The sequence below is a fragment of the Cephus cinctus genome, unplaced genomic scaffold (assembly GCF_000341935.2).
Source record: "Cephus cinctus unplaced genomic scaffold, Ccin1 Ccin1_scaffold0674, whole genome shotgun sequence".
Classification (NCBI taxonomy): domain Eukaryota; kingdom Metazoa; phylum Arthropoda; class Insecta; order Hymenoptera; family Cephidae; genus Cephus; species Cephus cinctus.
In genome coordinates this window covers 1,333-12,299 of record NW_014333301.1, presented here as the reverse complement: position 1 = coordinate 12,299, position 10,967 = coordinate 1,333, and the positions used below count along the sequence as shown (strand labels likewise).

The following is a 10,967-nucleotide window of genomic DNA, read 5'->3' as shown; positions in this document are numbered from 1 at the left end:
CTCGCACTATTTGCCGGACTCTTACTCCGACCCTCTCTACCTCAAACCTAGCAGCCTGAGCGGCCGTGCATTTCCGTAACCGTCCGCTCCCGTTCGTGTATCGAGTTGCGTTTGCTGATTTTACGCGACCCCAAAGATCAGCACCTACGGTTGCGTTTCTCGATTTTACGCGTCCCCAAAAATCGACAGGATCCGTTAAGCTATCGCCTCTTCTGATAGGTTCCGTCAGAGCTCTCGTTGTTTGTGGAGTTGGGCCTGTTCCATCCCAACTCCCAGTTTATACCGGCTCATCAGTTCCCGGTGAAAAAAGAATTGACTGGCGCCCGCCTGGCTTGCGGATGCACGAACGACGGGTGGACGGCCGAAGGTAACGTAGGTTGGTTCTCGAAGATAGTCGTTCCCGTATGTCTTGCTATCGGTGTCGGGTCAAGTTAAAGAAATACGTTACAATATTTAAATAGAAGCGGAGTTTTGTTGCGAAGCCAGTTATAACCGGATATAACCGGTATGGTAAGGTCAAGACGCAATTACTCATAACTCCTAATCTAATTAAGCTAAACTAAAACCAGTTGTCAAAGAATGATCGAAGCAACTGAAAGATAAGAATTCTCATATGCTATTGTTTATAACAAACAATATGCAAAAGTTTTAAAGTCCTAGTCTTGCGTAAATCCGGGGACTAGGATAGCGTTCATTTGTTAGTCTTAATTTAATAATAATAAGATTGACAGGCGAAAGATTCATGGTTATCATTGTTTAAAAAAAATTTAAAGTTCAATTTGTTAATTAACAGAGTTATAAACACATTGAGTTTCATACTAGTGAGCTAGAGTCATTACTATCATAACTCAATTGAAAAAAATCAATTAGAGGCAATAGATAAAAAGTTTTGAAGCCAGGCAAACCGGTTCAAACCAGATTTTGACCGTTGGGAGACAATGAACATTTTCCACAAAGGAAAAAGTGCTTATCTTCGAAACTACAGTAGAAACTGGATTTTTGTTTCATAACCTGGTAACATATAAGGAAGGCAAAGATACTCGGAAATAAGAGTTTGTTGCATAAATTGTTTACAATAATTAAAGTACTTTTTAATTATTAAAGATAACCATGAATAGATGTTCATTGTCGGCTGAGAATGGACAAATAACAAATATTATATAAGAAAATGTTTATAAAATTTATTATATAAATAGTTTTATAACAAACACAAATATTGTTAACACAAATACTTATGTTCTAAAGGATGTTCATTGTATGTCTTAAATAGCTAGAATAAGTTATTAAGATAAGTGTTTATAATGTTAATACTTTAATGTAAGAATTTTGATATTTTCACCGAAGAGTGGTGGGGGCGCGTAAGGGGAACCCCTACTTTGCTATAAAAGCGAGCGTCCGCAGAGCTCGAGAGTTCAGTCCACACGAAGGAGCGTCGGGAGTGCGTTTCGAGGTCCGAGACCTAAAACATTATAAACCGCGCCGTACTTGTAATATATCGACAGTATCGAGTGTCGTGTTTCTTTATAAACATTATCAATAAATATTTTTGAGTTTTTAACCAAAAATAACAAAGTGTTTGCTTAATTTACTGAGTACCTGCCAATAAAGGGGATTACTACGAGGTAATTAAGTGATTTAATTGTGTTACGATTTTTGCAACATATGCGTACCTGTGAATAGTGAATTGTCTCACACACAGGAAATCTGAAACAGAAGAGAAGAAGAAGGGTTAAGAAGGGAAGTCAATTATAACAAAATATTGGAAAGTGAACATCTATAGATTGTTTAAATACAATCTAGGGGATCTGGTCAATCAGTGGCCAAAGTGACAGGGCTATTTGAGAGGATAGCTGGTGACAGTGACAGATTACAAGGGAAGGGCTAAATCTTAATTGATTAGCTGGTCGTTGAGGCAACCTGAACTTACTGGAACTGTTGCCCTTGCTGGAGCTGCTGCACCGCTGGAAGGAACCTGAAACAGAAGAAAGGGATTAATTTTAAAGAATTAATTTCTACTTACCTGAAATACTGCTGCATCTGGAAATCCTGGATTACCTAAGGGAGTAGAAAGGGGTTAATTAGTGGAATACTAATTGACGACTTATACTGGAACGCACCTACAAGACTGCTATCTCAGGAGACGGCTGACTCACACTATTCCTTGCTTATTAGGAGGTCAAATAAGCTGGCGATCGTAAACAACAAACGAACCGTGGGCCGTGCGTATCATTGGAGGTGTTTCTTTTAAAGAAGTTGATATAACAACATCTGCGATTGGTTAATAGTTTTAAAGAACTATTTAACGCCCATAAGCCAAAAAACGGTTACAGGAGTTCCTGCATTGCTGGGGATGCTGAGGCTCTAACCTATCTGCGCTATCTAATCATCTGTACACTGCCTTTCGATGAGGATATCTGTTAGAAGTTCTACGAAAACTGAACAATTCAAATGGATCAAGTTCCTTTCGAAAACCTTGTGGATTTATCATTCTCATTTCAATAAATGAAACTTCGCTTTATATTATAATACTGATATTTTTATTTCTAATTTACCTGTACCATTAATTAAAAGAAATACATATGTAAAAAAAGTAAAAAATTTTTATTAATCATAGGAAAAAATATTTAGAAAAGTTTTTTGTCAAAGAAAAATCATATGTACAATTTATAAGCAATAATCGTGATCTAGTAGAAAATAAAACGAATAATGCTAGATTGCAAAAAAAGCAGAAGAAATAAGTGGATAGATCCAGCGAAGAAAATAGCAGTGACTGGTAAATAAGTGAGTTAGAAAAGATATTACAGATGCATCGACGGTGGAAACTCGTAACAATTCCTTACAAAGCAGCCATGATCGAATTGCAAAACTCAATTTTTCTTTTCTTCTGGTCCTTACAAAAATCTTTCTTTCTCTAACTGTTCCTTCAAAATTTCCACTCTAAAATCATGCTCCTGCTTCATAATTTGTATTTCTAACTTGTGCTTTTCTTCCATATAACGCAACGTTTCATTCATTTTTTTCGTTTGCAACTCGAGCATGGCTGCTTCGTAGACTGTCATATTTTTTTAAAACTTCTTTGGTACTGGCTCAGGCGAGGTCCTATCTCCACGACTTCTTTTTCCAGTTTCCGTGGAACACGACGGATGTGCCTGAGATAGGTTCGACTGTATGGGTACTAATTCACTAAAATATATTTTAACTAAATTAAAAATTGCTACTTGTAATTTTGATAAATTAATCACCAATCACGCAGTTTTAAATCTTTGGGACGTAAAATACATTATAAATAAATAAGGAAGATGCCAATACGAATACAAATATATCAAGTATTATTACACCCAGTTGTCGGATCCAGTTCGTATGTTACTTCATTCTCAGGCATTTCCGCCGTGTTTAATGTTGGGTATATATTTATTGGATAATGGAAAAGTCTATTTCATTCCCATTACCCAAAGTCCCATAGCTCTTTCTCGTTTCTTATCGGGGTAGTAGCTGTTCTCCTCGTCATAGAGCGTTAGTCTGAGAGAGAGGAGGAAAGCGTGCCACCGCACTGAACACGAGCGGTTCCCCACCAAGCTCCCTATTGCGCATGAGAGGCCTTGTCGCCGTCTCGCTTACACTAGTGCTGTTCAACAAGGACGCACCGACCGACGCTCTGGCGTCTCACTCGCACAGTAGTGCTTTCTGCGGTGCACGCATAGGCCAAGATACGCGAACAGGCGCCACCCAATCTCCTCTCTTACCTCACCGCACAACGTCTACCGTTGTCACCATTAATGCGGTTGACTGTACATAAGACATGACACCAAAAAGCTGTTAAAATTGAAGTTGCCCGAAACGACACTTCCTTTCTTCCTTTCCTTGTGGCTGCCTCCTCCAATGAGGAGATGTGCCAGTAACTGGTCCATGTGAGTCAGGTAGGAGAAGATGAGTTAGTCCAAAAACATGTGTTCTATTGGATACTGTGTTGAGTAAGTAATCCAATGAACGGCCGGAACACAGTTGGTTGTACAAAACTTGTAATGTGAGTAGAGCATAAATTGGAATTAAATCGCCGAGTATGCGTCGGTATTTAAACAGACGGCAGATATGAGAGTTAAAGGTCTCAAGAAGTTAAAAGTCGCATAGAGTGACAAGTCGTGTGTCAAGCGGGTGCAAAGAGGTAAACCGAGTTAAGGGAGCAGTACGGATGAGACATAAGATGGAGAATTATATGGCTTAGACAAAGTGGATGGGATCAAGTGTTCTGCCCTGAACAGCCCTGACAAAGTTGACTATGGCTCTCAGGATACTAGGGTCCCCCGAAAAAGCCAGGTTCACAATGTGGAAAGGACCCTTCATCCCTAGGCGAGACAGAGTGGATTCGAGTTTAGTGGTAGCGGCTCGATTTAAAGGGCACGCCCAGAATACATGATTCAAATCCTGGACTGGAGAATTGTATTGACAAGCCTCAGAAGTAGATGCACCGATTCTAAAAAGGTGAGCTTTTGTTGCAGTGTGATTAGTACGCAATCTGTTAATAATTACAATGTCCTCTCTTTCCCAAGCAATCTTTAAAAACCAAGGTGGGAGTAGGCCAGAGGGTGACCATTTGAAAAAGTTAATCCCCTTGAATTTTGCTTGTTCAAGGAGGAACTTAAATGCCTTGGATTTGAGGTTCCTTTTGCAGTGTACTGCCAGGTCCGACAATACTATTTTAGTATTGACAGAAGAGATGTTAAGGGCCTCTTTGGCCTTTGTGTCTGCCATCTCGTTACCATATATCCCTCGGTGAGCGGGGATCCATATGAACTGAATATTGAAGTTAAGGTTTGACAGTTTTGAGTACAAAAGTTTACACTGAGCTATGATGCAATGAATTTTGGGATTGAAAGCTCTGTTGGCAAGGCATTGTAAAGTGCTGCGTGAATCCGTTAAGATTATGGCTTTTTTAATGTTTTTATTCTTCATTAATTGTAGGGCCCAAGGATAGCAGATGCTTCAACAAAAAATATCGAAGCTTTGTTGCTGTATCTGAATTTCCTGGTATAGCCTTGCTTTATGTCAAATATCGCCGCTCCACATCTTTCAGGAGAAGAGGATCGAGACCTATCTGTATAGATAAATTCCCAGTTTCTAAACTCATTATGTAAGTATACGGATAATCTGTCATTCGGGTTCTTGACCTCACTCAGTGTCAAACCGAGTTCGAGATCTGAATTCATTTGCAGGAAGTGAGCAGCTGGAGGAATGGAGAAGCATATAGGAAGAGGGTGTTTGATGACCCTATCTTGGTATCTCTTAGAAGATAGCCAGCTCGAAAAGAAGAAGGGTGAGTATTTCCCACAACAGGATCGACTTAACAGTACCTCCATCAACTTCAATTTCCCATGAATGGGGTGGCCCCTAATGGAGAAGGTTCTTAAAATGTATCTAGCAGATAGAAAGTGTCTTCTCAGATCAAGAGGAGGTTCACCTGCCATCGCCAGGATAGCGTTGGTGGGGGTGGATATCATAAGCCCCAAAGCAGAGCGCAGTGCCGCGTACTGAATGCGGTCTAGGCCTATGAGAGATCCTGGGCTGCCATTCCCATAACATATTGCACCCCAATCTAGTATATATCTGGTTAAGGCCTTGTAAACTGATAAAAGGATGTTAGGATGAGCTCCCTAGTTAATCCGTGAGATTGACTTAATAACCCTCAGGCGGGCTCGAGCTTTTTCAGTGGTTTTCCTAATGTGTTGGTTCCAGTTAAGTTTGTGGTCAAACCAGACTCCAAGGAATTTGGCTGTCGGGGACCATTAGATCGGATGGTTATCTAAGAGGACAGAATATTTATGCCAGTCATCCCTTTTTCGTGAGAAAATGGTGAATTGTGACTTCCTGGGAGAGATGGAGAGCCATGAGACAAAGATTCCAAAGCCGAGTTGAGAACCGAAGAGGTGAATGCCGGATCCTTATGTGAGAAGTATAAAACTATGTCGTCTGCATATAGCAGAACACGACATTGAGAACCAACATGCAACATAATATTTCTCAAATAAATGTTAAATAACAAAGGACTCAGGACAGTACCTTGCGGAAGGCCTATCTCCATTCTTCTAGAGCCTATGAGGGATGGTCCATGAAAGAAGTCTGCTGTCCGCGTGGTGAGGATTGAGGCAATGCAAGACACTATATTGGATGGGAGACCGATGTCAATTAGATCTTGGGTAAGTATGTAAGGGAGAACATTATCGTAGGCTCCAGCTAGGTCAAGAAAAACCGCTCCAAGTGATTCACCTCTAGCAAAGGAGAGGTTAATGTCTGAACAAAGGATGGCTATATTATCTGAGCACGATCTGTTCTTTCTGAAGCCAAATTGGCAGTTGGGAATGATTCAATTATTTTCTATCCACCATTCAATCTTAGTTAAGATAATTCTCTTCAATAACTTCAGGATGCAAGAGGAGAGAGCAATCGGCCTGAATCCATCGCCATTAGGTTTAGGCAATAGTATAATGTTGAACTTCTTCCAGTCGTCAGGTACAGTGCCTGCCATGAAGAATTTCCCAAAGAGGTTCCGGAGAATTCCAAGAGATTCTATAGGTAAATGTTTTATCATGTTATTATTAATGAGATCCGGGCCAGCAGCGGATTTAATCTTAATGTTGTTTACAGCCGACACTACTTCCTCGAGACTGATAACCGAGAATAGTTCTATTGGAGGACCAAAAAATGAGCTAAGAGGAGGAGGAATGTGAATCGTCTGAGGAGCAACTTTGTCTATGAAATCGAGAGCCGAGGGATTGTGGGCACCTTGATCAGCGGACATGCTTATTAAGGATCTGGATTTGAAGGCTTTGATTATGTTCCACATTTTGGAGGGATCCATTTGATTGTTAATGGAGGAACAAAAATTCTTAAAGCTGGATCGCTTCACTCTAGAGAAGACCTTCCTGGAATTCCTTAATTTACTTTTGTATGCTTCCAGGTTATCAGGCGAAGGGTTGAACTTTATTTTTGCAAAGGCAGCCTTCCTTTCAGCTAGAGCTCTCCGACATTCAGTGTTCCACCACAGAGCAGGAGGGGCAGTAAGATTCTTCATCTTTCCGCCTGCCCGACGTGCCCCGGACTTTTCAGCGGAGTCCAGGAGATGTTCTGAGAATCGCCTATAGCTCTCCTCGAGGTTGTCATTCGGTAGGCAATTAATAGATGTAAAGAGCTTTGTCCATTGACCGTACTTCTTCCAGTCAACGTCATTCATGTTCAACCTAGGCCGGCCCGGAGAGGAACCAACATGAAATGAGTTCACCGAAATTAAGATAGGCAGATGATCACTGCCGGCTGGATCGTCCATAGTCCTTCATAACACAGAAAGACTAATGTCCGAGGAAGCCAGGGTGACATCTGGCACACTGGAGTTCAGCAACGGGTAGGTAATTCTAGTGGCGCTACCATTATTTAAAACCAAAAAGTAATGTTATCGAGAGCATTTGATAGGTTAATACCCGCCTGGTTAGATCCGGAACTGCCCCATGCCGGGTTCTGAGCGTTAAAATCATCACAGACTAGGGTGTTTGCCTGCCATAACTGGTCCAGAAAGGTTAGCCAACTTGATGCAGATATAGGACAGTTAGGGGGTCTGTATATCGAGAAAATTCTGAGAGGAGTAGAGATAAGACCAGATAGCAGCTCGATGCCGATTACTTATATTCCTCCAGGAAAGGCATCAGATAAGTTAATTAGTCTGTAAGACATAGATTCCCTTAAGAGTATCGCCACACCTCCATGGTTTCCACCTACCGTTCTATCTTTCCTAATGATTTTAAAATTTTTGACCTTGAATTGTTGAGCAGGGCTCCACCAGGTCTCCGAAATGCAGAGAACATGCGCCTCTTTAGCCAGAATTAGGAGTTCAGACACCGATGACCTCAGACAGCGAGCATTCCATTGAATAATCCTAAGATTATTTATAGGGGACATTACTCTACGTCTCTGAGTAAGTACGAGTAAATCACAAAATAGATAAAATTAATTAAATAATATATAATAACGATTAGCTGAACAACTAAATATAAATAGAAACTATAAACAGGAACAGTGCGATGTAAGCAATACCAATTAAAGTGGTTTATAACACCGGCCTCGATACATGAAGGCTTACAAAAACAGTAAAACTAATTTAAACAAATTACTGAAAAGTTTTGGAACTTTATAATTCAAAGGCTTCTGAACAAACCTCTCGAATAGAGTTTTCTGAAAGTGAGCGCTCATTCAGAAGTTTAATCAAGCTATCTTCCATGTGGATTATTATGGAACTAATCTTTTTGTTTACCTCTTTATTAATAAATTCCTTAAGATTAAGAATTTGAATTTTTGAAAGAGTGGCACCAACGGGGAGATTCTGAGTTCTGACAGCGTTTAAATTTGGCTCTATAGTCTGAGGGTCGCGATGATCTTCATACTGAGGAGAGGAGGAATGACCCTGACCCTCAACCACTTCACTAGGATCATGGCTCTGAACCGGATTTGGATCACTAGTCTTGGAAGGATAAGCACCACATTTTATACATGCATCCTTATAGGAGATACCTTCATTGGCCATCATCTGTCTTTTTTTTTTTTTTTTTGTAGGATAAAACCCGAGCATCTAAATGAGTCTGCCCTATGACCAGCACTGGAACAATTAACGCAGTATTGCGTAGCAGATTCGCATGCGCTATTGTCGTGCTCACCCCCACAATTAACGCACCTCCGAGGGCTCCTACAGTTGGAAGTTACATGGCTAAAACGTTGGCAAGAGAAGCATCTGATTACAGGTGGAATGTATAGCTCTATAGGGCATTCAACTAACCAAATATTAATGTTTTTAGAGAGAATATCACCCGCAAACACCACCTTGATCGCAGATGAAGGGACTCTTGTTTTAGAGCCGATAGGATCAAAGACGGTGCGGAGGATCCTTTCAATCCTAATAACCTCTGGAGTATCAGAGTCTTGTACTGTGGAGGAGGTGCCTTCAAGTATGCAGTCTGTGGAGAGCTCAGGATCAACGTTCCTGATTACCCCAACTTTTGTGGATTTGAAATCCGGTATATAGGCCCACCAATCGTTAGCAAAGGACTGGATAGAGGTAACAAAGTCGTTAGCGCTAGAATAAGAATCGAATGAGGCTATCAACTTGTCTCTGCCGTTTCTGGAGATAGATAGTATGCCCTGAAAATTCACTAGTTTCTTAGCGATTGAAAAAGGATATCTGGCAATATTTTTTGAGATATCCCTGTTACAGATATAAACTATGAACGGTGCCTTTGAATCCTCTAAATAACGATTGGAAAACTGGGATCTAATGTTTTCTTGGAGATTGGATGGAGGAGTCGGTGAAATTTTATTAGGAGGAGAAAGAATCAAAGCGTTAGAGGTAGGGGGAGACGAATCTCTAGATCTTTTTTTGTTTTTTAGAATTTCCTCCTCTGCCATCTCCATATGTTGTCACACAATCCACGAAGGATCGAAGGCCTCTGCGGCACGGGGAAGTGAGAAGGGGAAAAAGAAAATACAAAAGCTAATATCGGCAAGAGGAATAATTGAAAATAATATTGCTCCCCAATTCTGCTCAAGGAGACAAAACCTTAAAGAGAGGACAATGGAATAATAGCAGTTGCTGGGATATTCCCTACTGACTCTGTATAGAAAGAGTATTATTGAGGCATCTATAGTACATACAAGCAAGAGAGAGAAAACAAAAAAAAACCCTCAGGGTCGAACAGGACAGCACGAGACCTAGGACGAGGACAAGATACAGGAGACGACATGACTTATCTGCATTAGAAACCCGATGAATTCTTAAACAGCGTGAGATAACTCAAGAATCCTCAAGGAGACAATCCAGGCCAGGCAAGTCGTCAGCCAAGCTCCACATCCGCGATGAACAGGGGCTCCACTCCAAACCAATGATCTCAGGCCACACGAAATCGGGTAATAGAATTAAGTAGTACAAAACTTTAATTAATCTTACAAATAATTACAGATTTAGCAAAGAATACGAAAATCGAATAATAAAACCACGACAAAATTTATGGCAAACTGGTGTATACAACTAATAAAGTTTAATAAATCTCAACGATCACGTGTTCTGTAGAGGAAACTATTATAACCAACAGCGATGTACCTCGCGCCACGGTCCGAACCCGAATCCGAAACGAAACTTGCGTCCCCACTGAATAGTGTCGGGTGCATAGATATAAAAAAGACATAGATGTAGCATAACCCTGCGGGGGGGAAGCCGTCTAGGAAGGGGTGCCGAGGTACACTGAGCCTACTTGTGATTGGTTACTATTGGAAGCAAGCGCAGTGATGTAAAAGTGCTACGTACTCTGTCGTTTCTTTATACGCACAAAGAGAACCAATCATGTTAAGGCATGATAAGGGAGGGGCCAGCTTGAATTTGATTGGTTATGCAGCGAACTCCCCCCGCCCCTCATTTTGCTTTACGCCACTTGCCTAAAATATCAGTTTATGCTACATCTATGTCTTTTCTATATCTATGGTCGGGTGTCAACCGATACAGTAACCCACTCACAAATTTGCCCTACAAAAGATGGCGGCCAGCCCCTACCACTTCAAAAAATTTGCCTCACTTCTTTCAACGGCAGGATACTGGAAGCTAGCGGTCTAGTAGTATATAGAAGTCTATGGTGAGGACCTAGGTACATAGTTGTTACACCGCAGAGATGAGTAGGGAGATTGCTAATGGCCCTGTTTTTGGTGGCCTCAATTATACCAGAGATGAGTAGGAAGATTGCCAATGAGCCTGTTTTTGGTGGTCTCAATTTTTCTCTGGTTTCGGCGCGCTACCTTAGCGGAGGGCCCTCGAAGCAGTTCCACGTTTTTGATTGGTCGTGTATATATAGTAATACTACGCGTGATAATCTGGAGCTGTGTTTTGGCGCGTCGACGCGCCACCTGAACGAGACTCTCGAACTAGTTCCACGTTTTTGATTGGT

At 41.1% G+C, this 10,967-nt stretch overlaps 1 long non-coding RNA gene across 1 annotated transcript; it reads right to left on the bottom strand.

Annotated features, from left to right (window-relative positions):
- Nucleotides 1-1,237: 1,237 nt before the first annotated feature.
- On the bottom strand, nt 1,238-2,569 carry LOC107269567. Its single transcript, XR_001538078.2, has 3 exons — nt 1,928-2,569; nt 1,671-1,704; nt 1,238-1,459 (listed from the first exon to the last, which is right to left on the bottom strand). It is a non-coding gene; the product is annotated as an uncharacterized LOC107269567 (long non-coding RNA).
- Between the last annotated feature and the right edge of the window lie 8,398 nt (nt 2,570-10,967).